Source organism: Aethalodelphis obliquidens, unplaced genomic scaffold (assembly GCF_003676395.1).
Source record: "Aethalodelphis obliquidens isolate GAN/ISIS:26980383/991018 unplaced genomic scaffold, ASM367639v1 scaffold10, whole genome shotgun sequence".
Classification (NCBI taxonomy): Eukaryota; Metazoa; Chordata; class Mammalia; order Artiodactyla; family Delphinidae; genus Aethalodelphis; species Aethalodelphis obliquidens.
Genome location: NW_020837954.1, coordinates 32434959 through 32457202, shown reverse-complemented (window position 1 = coordinate 32457202; position 22244 = coordinate 32434959). Strand labels below are relative to the sequence as shown.

The window sequence follows — 22244 nt, the reverse complement described above, 5'->3', positions numbered from 1 at the left end:
AGTGTGAAGAGTAGCACGTCCACTTCAAACAGAAATCGGGCCTTGGGTCTGTTTGAGCGGAGGGGAAGGCAGGGGGTGGTGAAGAGCCGCAGATTCAAAGAGAAGTCAGCTGGGATGACAGGCAGCGGCTCCAGCCCCCAGAGACTGAAGCGGCTGACAGGAGGCCGAGGGGCTCCGCTTCCATCTCCCTCTGCGCCCCGGGGGTCTCTCCCTCCGGGGCCGGGACTCTTTGAAGTCAGGGAGGATGGTTTTGACAACAGATGGGACAATTCGCTTCTGTTCAGTTTGGTCCGTGCAGACTAAATCCAAACAGAGTGGGGGGGAGTTTTGCCTCGTGATAAAGAAACGCTGCCATCTTGTCACACCCAACTCTTCCCCCTCCCAGGCCCCATGGAGGAATTTGGTTGACCCCCTCTAACCTTTAATACATGCTGTTTCCACAGAAGAAAGAATCCGATTCTAACATAGCACTCACTGTTGTGGTGAGAGGATGTACACTGAGAGTCAGGCCAGGCTGGATTTGAACTCCAGCTGCGCCCCACTCCACGGCTGCACCACCATACGCTGGTGTTGCCAACTTGGACCTCTCTCAGCCTCGTTTTACTCATCTGGGAGATGGGCCTTATACCTAACCTTAAAGGGAGGTTGTGAAATGTCTGGAAATAAATGTTGGTTACCCCAAAGTCCCCAATGTTATACGTGCTTGCGCCCTCCCACACACAGAATGGACATTTAAGGACGTTCCTCTCAGATATAAATTATCATTAACCATTGCTTTGCCAGTTTTCATATATTGCTTCGAAATTTTTCCTAAAGCATACATGTCATATTGTTTTCAAAACATTTTATCTGGTTTTGAACTGTGATTTCACCCACTGGCACTTGAGGCTGCCAAGATGAAACACAGGGATCCTGCCCTTAGAAACTATATGGACCCACAGAGCAATATGGTGCATTGGAAAGAGCATACATAAGCTTTGGCCAGCGTTCAACTCCTTAAAGAAGTCTTTTAATCTCTCTGAGCCTCAGTTGCCCTACTTGTAAAATGGGATCACAGTTAAGTCACAGACAGTATATGAAGGATCTGGTACATTATAAATGCTGAAGAACGGTGTTCTTCCTTCTTTCTTCACCTTCATCGTTTATCTGAGGTATTATTTAGGTTAATGAAGTTTATTTGGCCCCTTCCTTTTTTTTGCGTGGCCTCTGATTATGGAAAATTTCAAAACACAAAAGTAGAGAGAATGGTATGATGAATTCCCATGAAACCATCACCCAGGTTAACAATTAAAAACAGATTATGAACAGGGCACATTTAGAAATAAATATTTTGATAATTTGGGGCTCAACGGATATAAAATAGAGTTACAGATTAAAGCCATATTCCCATCTTTAGTTTAATGCCAGGCATATAATAAGCATTCAATAAATGCTAGATATTACTATCATTGTTATCACTTATTTTTTCCTAAACGTATCCAAAAACCTTTTACAGACCTTATATAATACACCTTTCATCCAAAGGGGGCAAAGCATTTCCCACAATCCTTACAGTAAATCATGATGTGGGGAGATGAAGTTACCCTGAAGAAAAAGCAGTGGAGTGATTCTCACAGCCTCTCAGGACAAGACCCCAGTTACTGGTCCCGTGGTTCTTGTTCTTGTGCACCAATGCCTTTTCCCCTCGTGCTCTGTCTCACCTGCTGAGCTTGGCAGTGAGCTCCTTGAGAACTGGATTCATGCCTGATGCAGCTTTACCTCTGCAGGGAAAGTGGCTGGGTGAGTGCTTAATGTTCAAAGTCATAGAGTCTGGAACAAAGTACTATTAGGAAAAGAACTAATTAAGCCAAATTAGCTTGAAAATTAGTTAAAGTATCCCCAACGTCTAGACTGAGTTTCCTTCATTTGGGTTAGAGAGGCCTTTTTTCATGGACAACTAAATCTACTATGATACATAGATTAAAAGTACTGGAACCTTTTGGCCATTATACATAGAAACACTGAAGCCAAGAATGTGAATTCAAAAACTCATAAGTAAATTCTTGGCTTAATTAGTGTTGCCTCTTATTCAATTTGACTCTAAACTCCTCAAGGGCAGGGACAAATCCTACTTCCTTCCTCAAGGGCAGGGACAAATCCTACTTCCTCTCTAACTCCCTCAGAACAAAGCCAGATACAAAGCAGATACTCACCAAATGCTTGTTTAATTCAATCGCCTTTCAAGGTAGATAGAGATGGAATCCCCTGTCTCTGACAGACTGACTTTGGAAAATTCTACAAATAGATATCTAGAAACAAAACTGGGTACTTTTCCAGTCAGCTCCACTTTCAGAAACAACTTCTGTAAGTTTGTGTCTTTTAGGAAAATATTGAGGAAACAGGAAAAAGAGGAACCATTCCATTTCTGAAAAGATAAGAATAAAGTCTGATAAAGACAAAAGGCATTTGGGGTCAGTAGAGTTAAAACACACTCAGACTGCCCAGCCTGTTTGAAGTTGACAAGAAACAGAGAATGACCCACTGGTCCATTATGGAGCATAAAGCAACTTAATCAGCATTTCATCAATGAGACAACACCATGGGGTAGCCCAGCCAGGCCAACTGGCACTGCGTAAAAAGCCATGGGTATTTTTACCCAAAGAGCATTTCTACCTGAGCACGTCTGTGTGTGTTTGTGTGTGTGCTGCGTATAAGGATAAGGAATGGCAGGAGGTATCACTAATGTGGGATCCATGCTTTCTTATTGCTTCCCATAATGGAATTCCTATGAAGATTCTTAAAAAATGGTTTCATTTTCTTTTGTCATTAATTCAGGTTTACTCCTTCATGACAGTTTGTAGCACCTCACAGAGTCCTAAGAACGTACTAGGAGTTTAATAAAATGCTTGTTGAATTGGGTAGGTACAAGGGGTAGAAATCACTAATGTAATATTAAACAAATGCATTTCCACTGAAGACATACTTTGGTGAGGGCTCTTCTAACTGAAAATGTTTCCTTTCCTATGCTATCGCTTATATGTGGAATCTAAAAAAATGAACTTATTTACAAAACAGAAATAGACTCCCAGACAAAGAAAACAAACTTACGGTTACCAAAGGGGAGCGGGGTGGGGGGTGGGTAATAAATTAGGAGTTTGGGATTAAAATATACACACTACTATATATAAAATAGATAACCACAAAGACCTACTATAGAGAACAGGGAACTCTACTCAATATCTTGTAATAACTGTTAATGTAAGAGAATGTAAAAAAAGAATATATATATATAATTGAATCACTTTGACATACACCTGAAACTAACACAACATTGTAAATCAAATATATTTCAATAAAAGTTTTTTTTTTAAATGGTTCGTTTCCAAAGATGGCTGCATGTGAGCCCACTTCTCTGAGCACAGAAAGTTTTATGTTAAAAACTGTTCCAACCTCAAGCCCTTCTTCCTAGTTAACCTGCACCTGGAAAAGACCCAAATATACTCTGACTGACGCTGGGTTCTTCTCAGGATTTTTCCAGGAAGCCAGGATCTTACCTTGCCAACTGCTGTGGCTGCAGCTGCTTCAGTCAACTACAAAGGGAGGGAAATCTGGGGCTGCTGCATGACCGGTGTCCCTTCAAGCATCAGGCTGCCCTTTGCACCTGGAGGATTTCACTGGCTTAGGAAAAGCAACACAGAAAAAAAAAGCCCAGAGCTTACAAGTATACCTTTTCCTTCCCCTTTTAGCTCATTTCCACATCAAAGAATTAAGTTTCTCTATTTTCAATAGAGCTGAGGTCATTTTAGAATTACAACGCATACCACTCTCTTAATCTGGACCAACTGTGTCTCCTGACACTGTCCAAACCACATCACCCTCTCTTTCCTCCCTCCTTCCTTTTTAAATATCCCCTCTCCTCTGAGGACCCCAAATAAGCATCTTGGCAATGGAAGGCAGTAGAAATTAAAGTGGATCTTTGGCATATCATATCCTGTTGAAGAAACACAGAAAACTGAGAGCTGTTTAGCGTGTGACCCAAGCGGGGACTTTGACCCTCAATAATCCAAGAAGGCAAGCATGCAGATATGTTGCTATGCATCACTAGGTAATTGCTTGAATTCTCGGTCTTTACAAAAAGTTTGTCATCCCGTCCAACTTGTCTTCTAAGAAAGAATGAAATTAGCTCTTTACCTTTCCCCCATCGTCACAAAGAACAAAACCCCAAAGCTAGGTGATTATGTTTCAGGCCCCTGTATATCCCTTCTGCCCCATATGTTCTGACTGGGAGCCTATCAGAAGAATGTGAATAATGAGGTTACGTTTTCTTTTGACCCAGCTGTTTACAAACAAAGCTCTTCCTTCTAGGAAAGGCAACGACATTTAAATTGCTGAAAATTATCAGCCTCAACTCATCGAAATTTCATTGCAGTGCTACTCATTCAGGAAATGGGAACCATGAGAAGTTTCCCTTTTTTTAATTGCCACCAGATGTGGCATACAGAGTATCTTTATTAAAATATCACACAGTAGCCAATGCCCTACAATTTTTTCTTCTGACAGTTTGGTCAGAAAATGAATAACAAACCACTGATCAGAGAAAAGGAGCTCTAGATGTTATCTGGGAAATTGCAAAGGCCTTCACCTGCCCCCAGAGCCTCCAGCCACCTTGCCCTGCCTTACCTTGTCTTTTTTCCATAGCACTTAACACGTTATTACACTATATACTTATTTATTATGTTCATTATTTATTGCCTGTCTCTTGCTAGAATGCATGTTCCATAAAAGCAGGGATCTTTGTTTTGTTCACTGATATATCCCAAGGGCCTAGAACTGTGCCTGGCACACTATGCCTGCTCAAATATTTGTTGAGTGAATGAATCAATGAGTCAGTTTGTCCATTCTTTTTTTTTTTTTTTTTTTTTGCGGTACGCAGGCCTCTCACTGTTGTGGCCTCTCCCGTTGCGGAGCACAGGCTCCGGACGTGCAGGCTCAGTGGCCATGGCTCACGGGCCCAGCCACTCCGCAGCATGTGGGATCTTCCCGGACCGGGGCACGAACCCGTGTCCCCTGCATCAGCAGGCGGACTCTCAACCACTGCGCCACCAGGGAAGCCCTGTCCATTCTTTTTATTATTATTATTTTTGAAGTTTTTATTGGAGTATAGTTGATTTACAATGTTGTGTTTGTCAATTCTTACTGGGTCAAAATCTCTAGGCCTCACCTCGAAAGTGGCACTAATGCCACATATCCTATTCCACACAGGTATCATCAGAAGGATAATCCCAGTCTTAATTCCAGATACACTTTGTCTCGCTCCCTTTACCCTGCTTCTCTTCCGAGAGTATCTATTTTTGTCAATGACAACAAAATCTACTAGTCCTAACACTAAAATTCTTATTCTGTTACACTTCCCTCTTCATCCCCCAGATCACTAAGTCATCAAATTCCTGAAGATGCTTCCTTTCAAATGTCTCTCCGATTTGTCCCTTCCTCTCTATTCTCATTGCCCTTGTCTACACAATTATCACCTCAAATAGATTCCTAATTGATCCCTTAGCCTCTAGTCTCTGCCCCCTACAGGTTCTTTTGCATATCATAAGCATCGTTTTGAACACCTCAGTCCTCTTCCAAAGCCAGCTGTGATCTGGCCCACCTAGCAAACCTGACCTTCCTGAGTGGTCAAATGGTCAGGAGTTAAGTCTTGAAAAAATAGAAAGTGTTGCATAGGCAAATGAGTTATGATACGTAGGGGGAGGGGACAGGATCGCAACTGTCAGGCTAAGGCGCTTGAACTCCATCCTGGAGACTGACTGGAGACAGAATTCACGGTCTATTGCAAGATATTTCTGACTATTAATTCAACAATTATCTACTGTGTATCCACTATATCTCTGGCAGTGCTGAAGGTGCTGGGGATACAGGAGGGAATAGTTTTTCTTGGGATTCTGGGACAGGTAGAGAGAAAACAGCAAAGACTAATAACAAGCCTCTGTCCTTGTGCTCGCTTGTCCCCAGAGGCCCCAGACACTCTCAGATTTAAAATAAGCACAGTTAGCCAGGCTAGTCATCACTTCACCTATTCTCTTGCTCAAAGCTGCTGCTGCTGAAGACTTGGGCCACAGGTTAGTTAGGAAAAAGAAAAGAAATGTTTTGTATAAGTCATGAGTCAACAAACTTTTTCTGTGAACAGCCAGACAGGAAATATTTTAGGCTGTGGACCTTACACTGACTATCACAATGACTCAACTGTAACACAAAAGCAGCCACAGATAACACTTAGACAAGTGGGCATGGCTGCATTCCAATAAAACTTTATTTACAAAATCAGGCAGTGGGCAGATTTGGTCAGTTAGTTCACTGACCTCTGCTCTAATATATTAGGATATTTCAAATCTAATGCTTTGTTTTAATTAGGGAAGGTAGCATGGAGGAATGTAAAGATAATGAGTTTTGGAGCTCAGAAAACTGGAATAGAATTCCAACTTAACAACAAAACCTGGGGCATTAGGAAAATAAACTACAGCTTCCTAATATATAAAATGAGAAGCAGCATAGCATGGTGGCCTGTAGAGTCAGTCTGCCTGGGTTCAAATCCCAGCTCTTCCACTTTCTACTTTTGTGATTTGGGGCAAGTTTCTTAATCACTCTGAGCTTCAGTCTCCAGCTATTTTCAGGGGGATGAAAAATTCAACCCTCTTCATTTTGAGGATTAAGTGAGATCATGCATATTAAGCGCCTGGAACAGCGTAAGCACTTGATAGCTGTTAGCTATTATTACTGTTATTATTACTGTAATATTACTGTGACTTTCCTAAGGAGTGGCTATTGAGCCATTACCAATACAAGTATTTGTTTTCTTCTTTCAGAGACTAAAAACAGACAGGAGTTGTCCTGTTCTTACACTTTGAACATTTTTCACACAACTACAGGAAGCTGAAGTCACCTTGTAAAGCAGCCCCTGCTTTTTCAAATGTTTGCCCGTAAGTGGATTTCATAGTCTGAAGATTATCATGCATAATATATTATGCTTATGTCAGCATTAAAATTTTTCCATTGATTTTTCTCTTGCCTCCATCAGGGGTTTTGTTGGACAGGACTTTGTCTCAAGAGGAGGCTGCTTTTGCTTATTCCGAATTGTGAGCACAAAGAATTTCTTTCAGGCTTAGTGTCTTTAAATCAACTTATGTGGTTTTTGTCTCCAATTACAGCCAAGTTAAAATTCTCCAATACACACTAAACGTCCCTTCCCGGGTTAGACAGGCATAAGACTGTCCCAATCCATTCAACACCATCAGGAGAAAACAGGACTGGATTTTGGGTGTCTCCACCCAGAGCACCCTGTCCTCCTGGCAACTGGCGCCAAAACTGAGGAAAGAAAGTAGATTCATGAGTCTAAGGAAATCTTTTACTCCAGGGTGCTGTACCCAGGGTTTAATCATAATGGACGAGTAACCTTTCAAAGCACACACAGAAAAATAGATATTATCTTTCACACTGTATAGCACACATCAAGAATAATACTGCTCCAAAGTACATTAAAGCAAAGATGGTCTTATTTGAGTGAGAATCTGTAGGATCACTTTTGTTGTCTGTTATGCTTTATAAAATGCATCTCAGAAACCTTAATGGCTCTTCACATAAAGATCCCTTGAGCCAGGAGTGTGGACTGTTCCCTTCTGGTCATGTCACCACTAGTAAGCACAGCAGCCTTCTAGCCCGCTCAGAGAGTGGCGGGCTGCATTTCAGGTTGTCTCAGACGATCCAAGCCACTGTATACGTCTGCTCTTTGTTAGAAGTAATCAGCCACAGGAGCAGAGGTGGTAAACAGTAATTAATATGCAAATTTGCAAGTAACTTGCCTCATGGTGCTAAGCCTTCTTTGTTTGTTTGCACAGTCGTGGACAAACTGGGATTTGTCTTTGCCGTAATTAGCAGGATAAATATAAAATTATGACATTAATTGTTAGCTGGCTTTTTAAAAATGGTAGTATACCCCTGCTGTGCCTGAGATGCTGCAGCTCAGTAGGGGGTTCCTTCAAAAATGAATTTTAAAATGCCGAAGTACCCATTTTAATTAAAAGGCAAACACTGAAATGAGTTTGTCACTTCAAAAATCATAGTTACCGGGCAACAAATCATCAATGCATATATTAACAATTAGTATTTGTACATCAGTTGACCTTATCTCAATGCAAAAAACAAAAAAAATCACTCTTCTATAATAATAATGAAGAGTAATATTTATTAAGTGCTCTGCACCAGGCAATGTGTTAAGCACTTTTCTTGCATTATTTCAATGACTCCTAGAAGCAGACAGACTGGGTGGTGCTATTAATATCCGCATACGTGGAAGCCAATGCTTTAAGACAGGTTTTTCTGGGTCTGCTCTCTAACTGTTGTGTCTTCAAGATTACATGTGCAGCTCTCGTTTCTTTTCTTTTCGGGTTCTCTCTTCACTGAGAAGTTTTTACCATCTGGCTGCTTTCAGCTAATGTTTTGCAGCCTACTGAAGACGGCCTAAACCTTAGCTCTAGCTCCAACTTGTCTCCACTACTACTACTTGTCTCATCAGATTCTTGCTTCTGCTACCAAGTAAAGCCCACATGCCTTAGCCTGATATTGAAGGCTCTCCCCAATCTGGCTGGCTAATTTCCATTTTTTATTTCCCATTTTATTCTTTCATTGTTCAACTCAGCTCCCATTATTTAGTGCTAATTGGCAAAGTCATTACATTTGTTCCTGGGGGTGAGATGGGATGGGAAAGGGGAAAGTGAAATTTTAAAAAGCACCGGTTCTCAAGGAGGTTCTGGCGAGAATTCAAAGGAAGCAATGATCAACTTCTAAACTAAGACTTCTGATTTGTCCTGATTATAGAGAAGTAGGAATAGGAACCCAGTGCCTCTCTCTTTTGGTAACACAGCCCAGTCAGTGCCTTAGATATGGCATGTGGCGTGATGCCACAAAGCCCGTGGCAGTGGTTTTCTTCCAACTTGATGTACATATCCCTGAAGTTCTTCCTTTCCTTCCAAGTCTCAGCTCTAGGTTGCCTCACTCGGAAAGGCTTCCCTGATTCTCCCAAGCACATGAGGCATCCTTCTGTCCCGTTCCCACTACAGCCTTCCTTTGACAATTACAATACGATATCACACCACGGTGTGATTTCGTGTTTACCTGGCTGTCTCCCCACTAAACTGTGAGCACCTTGAGGTTAGAAAAAGGATTTTTTCCCCTTTATGTCTCCCATGCCTAGAAGAGTGCTGGCACCTTATTGGCACTAGTTGCTCTTTGCAAGCAGCCAGACAGTGTCAGACCTGCTAACAAAGTCAGACAGTGCCTTCAGAGAGGAAATTAACAATTCAAAGCAGAGGCCAGTGAAAAGGAACCTGGAGGAGTAGCTGGGGAAAAGCTACCTCCAGGCTGGCCAGGGCAAGTGATCTCCAAACCTCCAGCTGATTACTGAGGGCTGGGAATGGGAGTGGCTGCAAAAGAAAGGCTTAGCAAAATGACTTTATAAACTGCTCCGTTCCAGGACTTTCGGAAACAAAATACCCCAGGAACTGCCCTTTGAATCTTTGAATCTGGCAACTTTGGGCAGGTTCCTTGGGAAGAGCAGGGGTAATATTTATTCTACTCTTTTAAGAGATGGTGAAATAACGGTGCCACTAGAAGGCCATTGCCTCGATACTGCCACAGTAGCCATTAGAAGTCTGTAAAACTTGACCTCAGTGGATGTTCAAAGGGATACACACCATCAGCCCGAGAGCTGTGAGGCCTCTTTCTGGCACTGTCTGTGGCTCCATCACGCAGGGCCAGAGATAGTCAAGGCAGGAGGCAAAAGAAGGAATGATGAGAAGCAGAAAAGCATCCCCGGGTTTTCAGTGTACCTTCAACCTCCCACTCTCCCCCTTATAAGACCCTCTGCCATCAGTCACAGAAGAGCACCACAGCATCAGTTATTCTCAAAGGATGGGAGAGAGTCCCCCGAACACACACTGTCGGGGTATAGACTGAAAATTCCTGAGTTATTCTGCTGGCACCACTACTACAACGCCTCTAACCTCCCAGGGCTGACCCAGACGTGTCTGTTGTCCCATTTTCCGTACATCCACTCCAGCTCTTTCTAAAGCCTTGGTGCAGGGTGCCAGGTCTAACAGGGTGGGAACCAAGGAGGAGCAGAGGCTCTCTGGAAGCAGGCATCTACTGATCAGCTCCTGCCATCCGGCGAGAACAATGTGAATTCCCCACCCTCTCCATTCTCTTCATCCAGAACAGGGCCACTTTTATTATTTTATTTTTTGGTCCTCCACATGGAAGTTCATTTCTAAAAAGAGGGAGGCTTTCGCTGCTTACAGGAAAAAAGAAAAAAAGAAAGAAAAGAAAGAAGACCACGGCTCTAACCTCACTCATGAATCAGGCAGTCAAGTGCAGTGGTTCAGAGCAGGAATTCACAGCCAAATAGCTAGCGCTGGATCCTAGGCTGGTTATTTACTCGCTGCATGACCTTGAGCAAGTTTCTTAATTTTTATTCCATGTTCCTTAGTTTCTTTACCTGCAACATGTGATTAACAATCCTACCAAAAAAAAAAACAAACAAAAAAACAATCCTACCTACCTCAAAGGGCCATTGTGAGGATTCAATGAGTTAACATATGTACATTGTTGAGGACAGGACTGGGCCACAGTCAGGACTGTGCCCTTCCTTTTCCTTTTGCTACAATGTGGCCTCCATGAGGATGAGGAATTCTGCAATTTTGTTCATTTCTGTTTCCCAAGTGCCTAAACCAGTCCCCAGCACATAGAAAGTTACTGGATGAATAATCACCGAATGGATCGAATGAATACATCTGGCTGCCATCACTCCTCGCAGCTGTGAACGCCACATAGTAATATCACTTTTAACTGTCCCCTGGCCTCTCTCCTAACAATTGGTCCCTGGTCCTCTGGTGTCCTGCAGCCTGTAAAGGTGGTGCACGGCCTGGAAGAAGTGGCACTGCAATGAGAAGGATGAGGCACGTTCTGGGACCAGCTCTGTCCCTCCTATACCTGTGGCCTCCGCTTCTCTGAACTCTAAAATGCGAGGGTTGGAACCAGAAGCTCTGCGTATATGTCTCAGCCAGGAGACTGACCGTGAAGACAACTGACCACAGACTAGAAGTGAAACTGGGTGGCTTAGTTGGTAAAAGTAGGTAGGCTCACAGAGTCCTGCTCCCAGGACATAAGTGTTCAACCATAAAAATATTCCAAAGCACCATCAAATATTATTCTAAAAATCTGTAATTCTTCTCTCAAATTACAGTATGCTGCTTCTCCATTACAACCCGTTGTGTGTTTTATTACGATTTTCACTCAAAGTTGATGAAGAAAAGGGGTGTTGACCTGAAAACTGAAGTGCTCCTCTGAAGACCTTGAAAAGCCGTGGACTCTGTGTGGCCACAGAAGGGATGCTCATCACTGCCACCCCTCACCTGGGAAAGAAGCAAGTCTGTGGAACAGCACACTCAAGATTCATTACTGTCAGTTCAGTGAAATTACATGTATTAGCACTCAGATTAGATTGTTTACATAATAACAATTACTACAAGAGGGAAGGCAGCACTTAAATGTGCCTGTGTGGTTGACACACGTGACTGATGAAGAGCCCACACCACGCACGGGGCACAGGCTGAGCCTCTCACCTGGCATCCACAAAGACGCTGAGGCAAGGTGCAAACCATTGCTGGTGGTGTGGCAAGCTTTAGTGAACACGGGGCTAATGGAAGTCCCCGTCAGACAATCTCAGGTTACTTAGGCTCAGCAAAGAATCCAATCTCCATTCTTCTCTTGTCACGAGCTAAACTTGACCTGTGGGATTAAGGTAATGACTTACTCCAAGAAACCCTCAGATCATTTTTGAAACTCACACGGTTCTGCTCTGAGAGACATGGGATGTTGGTCTTTCCTCTAAGGTATGGAACCTATGCCTAGCAGGACTTCAACATATCGTAGACCCACTTAGCTCTTTAGAACAAAAAGCTACCTTCCTACCTGACACAATGTTGGCTTACCAGCTCCAAGGAAGTATTAGTGGTCCAAGTGGTTTATTCTCTGAACTCAATGAGACTTTTTTAGCATTTAAGCCTGGTCTAAACAGTTCTGACCTAGATTTCTTCCACATTTAGAGATTATCAGTCCTTTTTTTTTTAAAACAGATTCCAGTTATGTGCCCTGGAAGCCATTCTATTTGCTACCTGATGGCTTTCCAGCCTCTCTCTGAACCTCTTTCCATCTGCTCTGACTTGTGTCTAACACCTTTTGAACATTCATTCTTTCATTCAGTAAACTATCATTGCGCACCTATTGGGGGGTGTCCATTATGCATGCATTATGCCCTGCGTTGAAAAATACAGCCCCTGGGGCTTCCCTGGTGGCGCAGTGGTTGAGAGTCCGCCTGCTGATGCAGGGGACATGGGTTCGTGCCCCGGTCTGGGAGGATCCCACGTGCCGCGGAGCGGCTGGGCCCGTGAGCCATGGCCGCTGAGCCTGCGCGTCTGGAGCCTGTGCTCCGCAACGGGAGAGGCCACAACAGTGAGAGGCCCGTGTACCAGAAAAAAAAAAAAAATACAGCCCCTGTTTCTCTCTGGTGGCCACTATCTCTGCTGCTGCTTCTTCCCTCACCTCAATCCACCTTGACATTAGTAATCCAACCTTTACTTTATCTCCTCATTATTTTTATTATGTTAATAATATGTATTCACCACAAAACAAATAAGAAATACAGATTAGAAGAAAGAAAAAAAGATAATTGAAACTTGAAATCATTTGATCATTACTTTTCCTTTCCAGGTAAGCAGATATCATAATATCAGATACAACATAAAAGGGGCAAATGTATTTTTGTTTCTTCATTTAACTTTTTATTTGAAAATAATTATAAACTCACAGAAAGTTGCAAAAGTAGTACCTTTCACCCGGTTTCCCCCAGTCATCATCTTATATAGCTATAGGGTAATGAAACAGACATAAACAATTTACCAAAGAGTTCAGAACATTGGTAACTACAGTGTGATATCAAAACCAGGAAGTTGCACTCGTATGTGTGTGTGTGTGTGTGTGTGTGTGTGTGTGTGTGTGTAATTCTATGAAATTTTATCACCTGTGTAGATTCATATAATCACTACCACAAGATACAAACTGTTTCATCACCATCAAGGAACTCCCTCATGCTACTTCTATTTAGTTGCACTCACCCATGTCTCTAACCCTTGGCTACCGTTAATATGTTCTACATATCTATAATTCTGTCCTTTTGAGAATATTACGGAAATAGAATCATGCTGTATGTGACCTATTGAGATTAGCTTTTTAAACTCAACATAATGCTCTTGAGATCCATCCAAGTTGTTACATGGATCAATATCTCATTCCTTTCTCTTGTGAGTACTATTCCATGGTAAGGATGTACCACAGCTTGTTTAACTATTGAAGGACATTAGGGTTGTTTCTGATTTTTATCTTTTACAAATAAAGCTTCTATAAACATCCATGCACATGTCTTTGTTTGACCATAAGTTTTTATTTCTCTGGGATAAATGCCCAAGTACAATTGCTTTTATGGTAAATGCTTTTTTTTTTTTTTTTTGGCGGTACGTGGGCCTCTCACTGTTGTGGCCTCTCCCGTTGCAGAGCACAGGCTCCAGACGCACAGGCTCAGCGGCCATGGCTATTTTCCAGAATGGCTGTGTCAGAAATCCAGTTTCTCCACATCCTCACCAGCACTTGGTATTGTCACTATTTTTATTTTAGCAGTTCTAAGTACAAGGCATTTTTAATAGCAACAGTATCTCAGAAAGCATGGAGATAAACACAATGAAACTTAACTTCCTAACTACTTTATAAAAAATAAAGTAAAAATAAAAAATAAACTAATAATTTTCACTTCTAATATGCAAGTTTTGATGATGTTTATAACAGATTTTACCTCATTAAATATTACTTTAGCTTTTTTTAACCTAAAAAATAATAATAAAGGTCAGCCTGGCATGGAAAATTAATTCATAAGGTCTCACATTATAATAACACTAATTGAGGATATTTTGACAAGTGTGCAGGCTTTATGGGTAAATCCTAGAATATTGGAGAGCACAGCTTACATTCTTCATCAGCAGGATGTCTCTATGTCTCATTTTGTTTGGGACAGTCCTGGTTTATGCCTGTTGTCCAGTATCTCACGTGGTTTAGAATTTTTTCTCGATTTTTCATTTTTAAACAAAGTATAATTAGCAATTGTTGCATTAAGATAAGCTGGAGTAGATTTAAGAGAACTCCATCAGAGCCAGAGAGATGCTGGGATCAATGAGAAACATGAGACATAGAGACACGCTACTGTAACATATGTGAGAGAGTCTAGAGATTAAGTTCTTACATGGTAGTTTAGCCATTTATTGTAAATCTACAACTGTTTATTTTGTTGATAACATGTTTACACTGAAATAAGTCCTTTTAACCACAATGAATTCAATAAAAATGAAGGAGTATATTTAGTGGAAAATTACTAAACATCCAAGAAAGTTGATGATGAACATGTTTCTTGGACAAAACGTTTGTTGACGTTTATCATTCTCTGTATGGGGGTCACAGTGATATCACTGACCGCATGAGAGCCAGAAGACTAAATCTACTAAGGAAGCATCAATATCGATGCTTAATAGTTATTTTAAGAAGAATGCGCTGGGAAAAATGTTAACCACTAAAGCTTCGGAAGGTGCATTTATACTCACTGTGTGAAGCATGTGTTTAGATCATGTTTAAATCAAATGACTGTTCTCCTAAACACATTCCAATATATTTTCAATTCCAAGTTTTCTTGTGTACATAGAAAAAGTAAAACAAGAGATGTTATGTGTTATCTTCAGTAATATTAGAATCACAATTAAATGCCACCAGTTTTATGCTAGTGTCGTCATTTACTTCAAATAGAAAAATCTTTTAATTGCAATATTGGTTCATTGTTTTTCATCCAGTTCATGGAATCAAAGTAGAGGTTTTAGACGTTGATTCTTCCACATCTGATATTATTGTGAATGCTACTGAAAATTCCATTTAAAAGTTTGACACTTAAAATAAAAATTTTTTGTGATAATAATTCAAGTTTTGGTAGAACAGACCGTCATGGTAAAGACAGTGTTCTCCAGTTATGGAACAGAAGTGTATAACAATTAGTGTAGTGCTCATATAATTTATACAGTAGTTATATCCACAGAAGATCCAATTAGGAAAATGGATAAATATAATTACCTACACATAGCATTACTGAATTACAAACCTGATATTAAAGACTCTAAATTATACCAACATGGCATTACATGCTTTCTCTCCTTCCTGTCTGATATAAGATTTAGAAATGCTTGAGTCTTGAAGAACTATATTCTATATCAACTTAAGTGCCCGTCAATGGCATTGAACATTTTTATAAACAAGTTTTCTAAATTTGGCTCCATTTCATTCAAAATTAGCTGGAAATACTTAAAGTATTTATTGAATGGAATGCCAAACAGTTCAGCTTCTGAAGTTTAATGAAATCACAATTACTAAAAACAAAGCTTAAAAATAAGAAGATATTGAAATGTATCCCTATACAAGCAAGATAGAAAGTGAACAACCCAGAAAGGAGAGTTCAAATAATCCCCAAGTATGATTTGAAATTCTGTGATTGTACCTGGGAATATCTCATCTTGTAGGAAGTATCTTTTGATAAAATTCCTGTTTTTAACTGGATAAATTTATATTTTGTTTCAGAAAGAAATCTGAGAAGGTCTACAGTTTGGGGGCATTTAAATTTGGTAAAAGAGTCAAAAGATTTATAAATGGTGAAAACTTTATTTAATGAGCTTTTGTTTATAAAATTATTTGTTGAAATAGTTATCATAAATAGAGACAAAAAGACAGTCTTTGTGAAATTATTTGGCTGAAATATTCAATTTGAAAATTCAAATTAAAGATTTAAATTGAAAATATATTTTACTTAGCAGAATTTGCTTGCTCTGAGCTTAACAAGTATCTCAGCATCTATAGAGAGTATTTTCTCAGACAAGAGCCAATTTAAGGTGTTAACAATTTGAAAATTTATAAACCTTAAAATATAATCTTTAAGATGATTGTGAGCATTTATATGTGAACATTTAACTTAATAACAACATATTGAAAAAAATCAGGAAAATACAATCGGCTTAATTATCAGAACACTGTGCAACTGATTAAAGCACATTAATATATATCGAGACTAATTATTCAGATGATATCATTTCAAAGTTCAGATAATAGACATAAATAACTTAAAATTTTTTCTTCATGTACACTGTTCTATTATTTTTGTTCTTGAAAAATAATTTATTTTTTGAAAATAGTCTTTGAACAGACTTCATAGGTCTACCATTCTAATAAAACTAATTTGTTGGTTAATAAATGTACATTTTTTAAAACTATATAATTAATTTTTTAGTACCCTTTCATTCTTAAAACTGTCCAGATTTGGATGATGAATTATATAATCACTCTATTCATAAGGAGGCATTTTCATACTGAAATTTGGTCCAAAAAGTGGACTGCAGCACGTTCACATGTACCCAGCTTAAATACATAAATGGTTTGATGGCTCGGGTGGTTTTGAATTAGGTTATCCTAAGACTGAATGATGGACTGACCACAGTACAAACACCAGCAATGCACAAAATATCTCCAAGGATGTTTGCCAAGTATTGGAGGATTCTTCCTCCCTTGTGGAGAAAGAGGGAAATTCAGTAACAAGAGTGGCTCTGACAGTCCCAAGAGGATAGCTATGTTTTTTCACTGTACATAGAGCATAAAGGTAATAATGATGGTCTCCAATTCCATAAAGAGTTGAAGAAAGGGATCTTAAACAGTCCTTAAATCCCATATTGCCTAGGAAAGGAAGAGGGACATAGTCTAACCTTCCTCCATGACAGCCCTCTGGCTAACCTTGCTTCACACGATAATCTGACACCAATAGTCCAAACTGTTGGGTTCTAGTGGAACCACTGAAAGATTTATACCAGGCTGCACCTCCATAGAGATAGTCTTGGCATATTCGGGGGCTAATTTGTGATTTCTCAAAAACCTTTCCAGATTTAGAGAGCAGCAAGCTTAGTGGAAAGAATACAAAAGTTGAAGCTAGATATCATTTCACCAGCTATGTTTTCTTGAGCATCAGAACCCCTTACCTGTAAAATGAGGATGATAATAATAATACCTTGCACAAAAGAGAATAATTTGAGCCGTGAGAATAAGAATAATTTGCTATTTAAAATACAACTATTCCTACTTCCATCCCTAGGGAAGGAGACAGTTTCTCTTAGGAGTAGGTCAAGTTTTTGCCCAGTAGAATGCTTTGATGAGCACCCACACTCAAACCCTGGGCATGGGCCATGGTTTAGAAAGATATTAGGAAAAAAAAGAGGAAGCTATAGATACACTAAATTTCAGTAGATATGGACAGAAATTTGAGGGAAACATTTAATCTGAAGTTCTCTGCTGTGAGTTGCTGTGATCCCTAGACCCAGTGCTCTTCTACTATTACCCTAAGCACTTTAATAAATATGTAGTTCATCTGATTGCCTCGTAAGGAGTGGTATTTGGGGAAATTCTAGGACAGGGCTACCTTTGTGGGCACGTGACCTGTGCGGTCGCACCCCCAAGCTTAGAGAGGCCACATTCTTGGTTTAATGTTCTCCTGTCACCATCTTGAAATTTTTAATTATTTTTGACAGAGGGTCTCCTTATTTTCTTCTTGCACTGGGCTCTACAAATTATGTAACCAGTCCTGTTCCAGGAGCACAACCTGTGTTCTTTTATGGGGTCCATGGGTCTGCGGGACAGACAAGGGAAAAGCTCCAAAGGCCAGATATCAATGAGAGTGAGAATGTAGTAGGAACATGAAATCAGAGCTAGCAGTGACCACAAGAATCTATCCCAATCTTGGTGAGAAAATTGGATTTCCACAGAAAGTTAGGACATTCAAACTAATTTTATGTAAATTTCAAAGGTAGGGCAAGCCCAACATTATCTGTATTACATTAGCAATGATTGATAGATAGATGATAGATATATAGATAGATAGATAAGCAATATTATATGTAACACGGCTGAAACATGGTTATTCTCAATAAATGATTAGTATTGTTTTTACTCATACCTGAGTAGCAATGAGAAAGTGTGAGAGGTGTGACTATACATGAATACATGTGCACACATGTGTTGTGGATGTTCCTCTAATTCTCTCTTCCAAATAGTACATCTCCAAATGTACAAATTTTGGAAGCTTAAATTCTACAAAATCTACTTACACACGTCACTTGTGCTGTGAATGATACTTTTTAGTCTGCTTGTAGCTTTACCAGGATTTCCAGGGCTAGACCTACAATGAAAAGAAGGTGTTAATGGGAAAGCAGAAGGGTACAGGTAATGAAAATTATACTACTTTAAAGTGTTTATGGAGAAACATTTTTAACACTAATAGAGCCATGGCCCAACCTTACTACGAATGTCATGACTGGAGCCATTTTCCCTTTGAGGACGCCAGGGAACAGGAAGAACTCACTTTATGCCAAACACAGGAGAGGCTGAATACTTCCCTTGGACCTGTGGCCCTTACTGATCTTATCCTGAAACACCTTTGCTTTTCCACTTGAGGTGGAAGAAAATTTCTATAATAGATTCAGCTTTCTTTGTTCCTTGATATCCTCCGGAAAAGAACAATTAAACATCCAAAATGACCACACACACCTTTCGCCTCCACTGGATCTATAGTCAAAGTTGCCCAAAAAAGGAAAACCCTTAAACTCTCGAAACAGGGATCTCTGACTTTGGAATATGAGTCAATGATGTAAATAGGTGACATAAGACACTTTCTTGAGGATTAATCTACACTAAAGTGTACTGAATGCATGAGAGAGTGGCTACTGGATGCTCACTAGCCTCATTTCTGTTCTTTTTTATTTTATTTTTTGTGGTACGTGGGCCTCTCAATGTTGTGGCCTCTCCCGTTGCGGAGCACAGGCTCCGGACGCGCAGGCTCAGCGGCCATGGCTCACAGGCCCAGCCGCTCGCGGCACATGGGATCTTCGCGGACTGGGGCACGAACCCGCGTCCCCTGCATCGGCAGGCGGACTCTCAACCACTGCGCCACCAGGGAAGCCCTCATTTCTATTCTTATTCAGAAAGAGAATGTGGTAGGAAGATTTTAAGATGACCCCCCAACAGGGACACCCTTGAGTGTCAGTGGCACCTGTAACTTGTTTCTAACCAGTGGAATATGGCAAAGGCAATGGGACATCACTCCCATGATTGTTATGTTAAATGGCAAAAATGAAGAGATTTTTCAGATGTGATTAAGGTCTATAATCAGTTGACTTCAAATTAAAAGGAAATTATCCTGGGTGGGCCTGACCAAACCAGGTGAGCCCTTTAAAAGAGAGTCTAGAGTTCAGAGATGCTGGCTTTGAAGAAGCAAGCTGTCAAGAATTCTACAGCTGCAAGAAAATGAACTGCCAACAACTATGTGAAGTTGGAAGAGGACCCCAAGCCTCAGATGAGACCTTAACCCCAGATGGCACCTTAGTTTCAGCTTTGTGTGACTCTGAGCGCAGAAGCCAGCTAAGCAGTGCCCGTAAAATCCTAAATGTATGCTGTTTTAAGGCACTGAGTTTCTGGTAATTTGCTACACAACAATAGAAAACTTAATAGAGAGGGGTAGAAAAATTAGGGGTGAGGGCCAAATAGGGAACCCAGCCTACCAAGGAAGTCATGAGCTAGATGATAATTAAAGCTAACTGAAGATGCTCAGCTGCTAAGAGCCCAGCATGGGACTGCCTACTTGACAGGGAAACATAAGTGAGAAAGGCAGTAATAAATTGCTTTTTAGATCTGAAATAAAAGCCACCACTCACTTGATTATCATCTGAAGCACATCCATAATCATAGCTGGTTTAAACAAAACAAAAAAACCCAAAAAACAACAACAACAAAAACCCAGAAACATACTCTCAAGGTTACTGATTATATCCTCCAAAGTGCTCGTGTGAATTAGTCAGCGACTCTGGCTCTTTGCTATATCTTTGAAAGATAATAGTATTTAGACCCTACTGTGCTCTCATCCAGCTCTCCAATCAGCTAGAAAACCTGAAGGTATTTTTTCAAAGAGTAATAAAAGAAAGCAGTGTGTGAGTTCTAGAATCACTAAAAAGTATTATCTGATGACTGATTTTCTATCATTCTGATACTCAATTTAGAAATGGAATGAAAGAGAACGGGAAGAGAATTGGGCTCCACTGATGTGTGAAAGCCTTGAAAAACCTTTAGTCATGTTTAGCACTGGAGCTTCTAGGTTAAAGGAAGCATATGAATATATATGAAAGAATTTACTTAAAGAGTGTTGCTTTCCTTATGCCTTCATTCTTAAATGAATCCATTTTGTCATCAATTGAATCTCATTTTAAATGCTCCAGGGAGCCCAGTATTTGAAGGGTTTCTACAGCAAGTCAAAGTAAAGCTTTTAGTGGTGTATACAATTAGGCAACCTAAGAATTCTGTTCTACTGATACATACTTTTGTATACCAAGACTTTTCATAGTGAAGAACTGATTTTACAAAACTAGATTCAATTAGTTTTCGTGAGGTGCAGTGCCCACTGAAACTTCAAATTAAAGAATGTTGCTCTCCATTTGGTCCTAAAAGGATGAGGTCACCAGCCACTGCAGTCCAGTCGCTGACTTTAAACACACCTTGAAAGGAGATCAGGAATGAGGCACTCTGTGCTTTGGGAAAAACCGACAGAATAGGCCTTCAGCTAGGTATTTTCAGGAGAAAATTTTATGAATCCAATTTCTTGTACCTTCTTATGCCTAGAAAAGCACTAAAACCCTTAACGGAAACATCTGCTCCTTGTGACTAGCAGCAGCCTTCTACCGAGACGTGTGCTTGACTGCACTTTCCCCTTCACCAAAATCATACGTAATACTGACCTTACCCCCTACCTCTGTGGAGCAGTTCCTCAGAGCTATCTGAGGGGTTGTCTCCTGGGCTGTAGTCCTCAGTGACCCCAAATAAAACTGAATTCACAGCTCTCACATTTGGCGGTTTTGTTTTTTATTTTTCAGTTAACAAAACCTTGGCTGATGTGGTGTGGTCCCAGATGGGCCTTGTTAAAAGATAGTAGAGGGCTTCCCTGGTGGCGCAGTGCTTGAGAGTCCGCCTGCCGATGCAGGGGACGCGGGTTCGTGCCCCAGTCCGGGAGGATCCCACATGCCGCGGAGCGGCTGGGCCCGTGAGCCATGGCCGCTGAGCCTGCGCGTCCGGAGCCTGTGCTCCGCAACCGGAAAGGCCACAACAGTGAGAGGCCCGCGTACCGCTAAAAAAAAAAAAATGAAGTCCATCAGGAAGGCTATAGACCTCAGAGGCTTCTAGATGAGACATGGCCAGACCTCCAAGCCAGGTGTTAAGGGAAGAAAGCTCAAGGTCTTAGGAGACAATGTCTTATATTTTGCAGTCTGACTCCATGGATTCAAGTCCTGAAACCTCAGCATACTAGCTGTGTCACCAGTGGAAGCACTTAGCCACTCTGTGCCATCCCTCACCTATACAACGGAAATAATAAACTCCCAATTGCACAGGGCTACCGTGAGGATTAAGTACAACACAATAAAGTACCTGGTGCTTAGTCAGCTTTTAGTCGTTGTTAACTCTTTCTATTTGGCACGAGAGAGTTGTAGAGGCTCCAATTATTTAAAAGACCAACTAAACCTGGGAGGAAGAAAAACAAAAGATAGTGCCAAAGGAATTAACACGCCACAGGAAAAAATGCTAGTTTCTCCAGCAAGAGAATGCCTTGGGCATTTACAGTTCAGTGACTAGGTACTATTTCTAATCATTATCTCATTTAGAATTATAATGAAGAACGTTGGGAATAATTAACCCCATGCTATAGTCCCAGGAGCCTGTCATTGCAGGTAGGAAGGATTAGGTACCAGCTCTGTCAGTCCTGGCATGTGAGCACATTTACTTCCCCCAGTGATACCAAGTCATCCTGCCCGTCTTTTCGGGGGCTCAGTAAATCCTCCCCACCTCCCCCCGCATAGTGGCAAGGAGCATTCATCTCATGCTTGATAACACTTTTATAGTCATAGAATAGCAGCAGCTCCTGAAGCCTCCAGCCCTTTTAAAAGCTTAGGAATGACACCAGCCACAAGTGAGCATCTCTTTAGAGCCAGATGTGG

The 22244-nt window shown here is 40.8% G+C and overlaps 2 long non-coding RNA genes across 2 annotated transcripts in view; both read right to left on the bottom strand.

Moving 5' to 3' along the window:
- Positions 1–1381: 1381 nt before the first annotated feature.
- On the bottom strand, positions 1382–4849 carry LOC113622811 (uncharacterized). The gene is made up of 3 exons (XR_003433668.1): positions 3534–4849; positions 2193–2404; positions 1382–1760 (listed from the first exon to the last, which is right to left on the bottom strand). It is a non-coding gene; the product is annotated as an uncharacterized LOC113622811 (long non-coding RNA).
- A 222-nt stretch (positions 4850–5071) lies between these two features.
- LOC113622810 (uncharacterized) overlaps positions 5072–22244 on the bottom strand; it is a 53820-nt gene continuing 36647 nt past the window's right edge. Inside the window, exons 8-11 of the long non-coding RNA XR_003433667.1 lie at positions 18318–18388; positions 14736–14820; positions 11655–11820; positions 5072–11444 (exon numbers count right to left, since the gene is read on the bottom strand). This is a non-coding gene — a long non-coding RNA (uncharacterized LOC113622810). The remainder of the gene's footprint in view (positions 11445–11654; positions 11821–14735; positions 14821–18317; positions 18389–22244) is intronic.